This window comes from Tupaia chinensis, unplaced genomic scaffold (assembly GCF_000334495.1).
Source record: "Tupaia chinensis unplaced genomic scaffold, TupChi_1.0 Scaffold144814_1, whole genome shotgun sequence".
NCBI classification, from domain to species: Eukaryota; Metazoa; Chordata; class Mammalia; order Scandentia; family Tupaiidae; genus Tupaia; species Tupaia belangeri.
Window position 1 is genome coordinate 355,591 of NW_006204675.1, and position 4,241 is coordinate 359,831.

A 4,241-nucleotide genomic window follows, 5' to 3' on the forward strand; every position below is an offset into this window, starting at 1 on the left:
CCGGGGCGGTCTCCGAGGAGCCGTTTTCCTGGGGGCACCTTATTGGGACAGGCATTCGCTAGCTGACAAGGCTTACAGCTCTGAGTATTGACGTAGCTAATTTGGGTAAGTCCAGGATATGATACGAAGACCGTCAAGCAGACGTTATCAAATGTTTAGAGCCTAAGTGGGTTAGGCGGTGGAGCTGTTTGAGAAATGCTAGCGCCATTTTCCGGGGGAGAATAATTTTTCCCTCAGGGTTCTTTCGTACCCCGTTGGTGGTCACTGAATGTAGACCCAGCTTATTAATGTCTGATAGGTCCTGTTTGGTGTAAATGAGAGTCCCCATAGGGCTTTCTTCAGGCAAGGCTGCTAACTGTTGGACTGCCAGTATGCAGGGCCCCTGTGCCACCCGTTTTGCTTCCTGATCCATCCACCTGTTTCCTTTTGCTACCCGATTGTTTCCTTTTTGATGCCCAGCGCAATGTATGATCGCCACCTGCTGGGGGGAGGTGTATGGCCTCCAGCAGATTGAGGATTTGTTCTTTATGTTTAATGTCCTTGCCAGCCGAGGTCAATAAGCCTCGTTGTCTGTAGATAGCCCCATGTATGTGCGCGGTGGCAAAAGCATACCGACTGTCTGTATAGACATTTACAGTTTTATTTTCAGCCAGTCGTAGGGCCTGGGTTAGAGCTATGAGCTCAGCTTTTTGAGCTGAGGTCCCCTCGGGCAAGCTACTCACCCAGATAGTCCACTCTTCATCCACCACCACAGCTCCTGCCACCCGCTTACCTGCCAGGAGATAACTACTTCCATCAGTGAACCAGGTTAGCTGAGTGTTAGGCATTGGCTGATCCTGCAGGTCATGTCGAATCCCAGTTTCTTCTGCCAATACTTCTTGGCAAGTATGAAGAACTGTCCCCAGAGCCGACGCATCAGGCAGCAGGGTGGCAGGGTTGAGGGCAACCGGGGAACTGAAGTGAACTCTGTCCTGGTCTAATAGAAGGCTCTGGTAGTGGGTCATGCGAGCATTAGATAACCAGCGGTCAGGGGGCTGTCGGATTATGCTCTCTAATGCATGAGGAGCGATGACCAACAGTTTCTGTCCTATAGTTAATTTATCTGAATCCTTCACCAATGTCACCACGGCCGCTATGGACCTCAGACAGGCTGGCCATCCCACAGCCACTGGATCTAATTTTTTTGAGAGGTAAGCTACTGGTCTTTTCCAGGGCCCTAAAGATTGTGTTAACACTCCTTGGGCTATGCCTTTTTGTTCGTCCACATATAGAGTAAAGGGCTTTGTCACGTCAGGTAAAGCCAAAGCAGGTGTGGACAACAGGGCTTGTTTAATATCATTGAAGGCTCGTTGTTGGTCAGTACCCCATATGAAGGGAGACTTTTCCTTCGTTAACAGGTAAAGGGGGGCTGCCAGGGTGGCAAATCCGGGGATCCACAAGCGGCAGAATCCCGCAGTCCATAAAAATTCTCGTACCTGTTGGGGAGTGTGAGGAGCAGGAATCTGTGTGATGGTCTGCTTTCTAGCATCCGTGAGCCATCTTTTACCATCCTTTAGGACTTAGCCTAGGTAAGTTACCTCCTTTTTGCAAAGCTGGGCTTTTTTAGCAGAGGCCCGATACCCCAGTCAGGCCAGCTCTTCCAAGAGGAGCTCTGTCCCCTGCTGACAGATGTCCTTGGTTTTTCCTGCAAGTAACAGGTCATCCATGTATTGAAGGAGAGTTACCTTGGGATGGCTGGCTTGAAAATGGGCTAGGTCCTGGTGGAGAGCTTCATCAAATATGGTCAGCGAGTGTCAGAAGCCCTGAGGCAGCTGGGTCCAGGTTAGCTGCCCCATGACACCAGTATTGGGGTCTCTCTACTCAAAAGCAAACAGTTCCTGACTGGAGGGGTGCAACTGGAGGCAGAAAAATGCACCTTTCAAATCAAGCACAGTATACCAGTCCCGTTCTGGAGGGAGAGAGCTCAGCAAGTTATAAGATTGGGTACCTTGGGATGAATGTCCAGTACCCGTTTGTTGACCTCCCATAGTACAGGGTGATAGTCAATGGTGCCTGGTTTTTTGACAGGTAACAGGGAGGTGTTCCAGGGGGATTGGCACGTCTTTAGGATGCCCAGGGCTAATAGGCGCTGGATGTGGGGTCGAATGCCTTCCTGGGCTTCTCGGGTCATGGGATATTGGCGGACCGCCTCCGGAGACATGGTAGTTTTGAGTTCTATTATAATCGGAGGTCAGTTAACAGCCAAGCCTACCCCAGCTGTTTTGGCCCATGCTCCCGGGTATTTTTGTAACCAATCCTGGAGCGGATCTGTGATGTTAGGTGGTCCTTTAAGTAGCCGGTGTTCGTCTTCTAAATGCATAGTCAAGATAAAAGTCTGAGTGTCATGAGAGACTTTTGGGCCTCTTGGAGTAAATCTAATGTGGGCCCCCATTTTAGTGAGTAAATCCCATCCCAATAATGGTGCAGGGCATTCAGGGATTACTAAGAACGAATGGGTTACTTGTCTTTTTCCTAAATTTACCATCCTATTAGTAGTCCAGGAATATTGTTGATGTCCTGTGGCCCCTATGACCCAGGATTTCTTTTTAGACAGTGTCCCTGATGGTGCAAGCAACACTGAATGCTGGTCTCCCATGTCAACCAGAAAGTCAATTGGCTTCCCCTCCACCTTGAGAGTTACCCTAGGCTCGGGGAGGGGTTCCGAGCCCCGTCTCCCCTAGTCTGAGTTCTCATGCAGTGCAAGTACTTTAGCAGGTGTGTTCCGGTTTTGTTGAGCTTGTAATTTTTTCTTTCTTTTTGGGCAGTCTTTAGCCCAATGACCTTTTTCCTTACAGTAGGCGCATTGATCCTTCTCTAAAGAAGGGTGTGCAGGCTTGCACCCCTTTGCTGGGTTGTGCCTAGGTTCCCTGTCTCTGACTACAGTGGCCAAGATCCGAGCTAAATTCCTTTCTTGTCTCCTTTCTCTTTTACTTTCCCTTTCTTCCCTTTCCTTCTCCTTCCTCTGCTCCTTTTCCTCTTCAGTCTCTCTCTTATGATAAACCTTCTCTGCCTCTTTGATTAGATCCTGCAAGGAGAGATCCTGCAATCCTTCAAGCCTCTGCAGTTTACGTTTAATGTCAGATGCCAACTGGGCAATAAAGGCCATAGCCACCGAAGCCCTTTGTCCCTCAGAGGCAGGATCAAATGGGGTGAACTACCAGAAAGCCAACATTAGTCGCTCCAGAAAAACTGAGGGAGGTTCAGTGGGTCACTGCATAATTTCCCTTACCTTAGCCAAATTGGTGGGTCTCCTTGCAGCCCCACGGAGGCCAGCCACTAGAGCCTGGCGGTAGACTGTCAGTTGCTCCCCACCCTCATGCCTATTCCGGGCGAACAAGTGGGAATGCAGCCTCTATAAGATTTGGGAGCAGAGTGGGCTGTCCGTCGGGTCCGGGGATATTTTTTTCTGGCTTCCAGCAGGATTCTCTCCCTCTCTTCCATAGTAAAGAGAGTTTGCAATAGCTGTTGGCAATCATCCCAGGTTGGCTGATGAGAGAACATTAAGGATTCCACCAGGCCAGTGAGGCATTGGGGATCCTCAGAAAAAGGAGGGTGGTTAGTTTTCCAATTATAGAGGTCAGAGGAGGAAAAAGGCCAATACTGGAGTGGTTGAAGGGTGGGGAGCCCCTCCTCGGTGACGGGCGGTGGCCCATACGCTCGTAAGGGTAGAGCGACTGTGGTGTCAGGGGATGGGTGAGCCAGTCGGCAATGGCTCGGGGTACCCTGGGCCGGCCCCAGAGGGACATCAGGGACACCTGAAGGTGCTGAGGGGGCTGGGTCAGGGTTGAGGTGGGCACTGAGACCCCTAGGTTCTCTCTCAGGAGGTAGGGGAGGATATGGTGGGGGGGAACCTGGGAAGTCGAAAAGACTGAGATCTTGAGCTTCTGGGTAAATTCGCTTTACAGCCTTTGGGGATTCGGCTTTGAAAGAATGGGTTACCAGGATTTGAGGAGGAGCAGCAGGGGTGGTGCTGATGGAGGAACCGGGGCATGACCGGGAGATCCAGGGACGCACCCAAGAAGGGGGATTCTGAATCAAATTTTTCCAGACAATGATATACGGCTGTTGATCTGGATGGCTTCCAGGCCCTTTCTGGAAAACAACATCTTTAATGGCTAAAACAAGCTTTAAGTCAAAGGTACCTTCTGGGGGCCATCCAACCTGGAAGGCAGGCCATTCAGAGGCACAGAACGTCTGCCATG

The 4,241-nt window shown here is 50.6% G+C and overlaps 1 pseudogene; it reads right to left on the reverse strand.

Moving 5' to 3' along the window:
• The window catches only part of LOC102496844 (uncharacterized), a 5,216-nt pseudogene that overhangs the window by 876 nt on the left and 99 nt on the right, over positions 1 to 4,241 (reverse strand).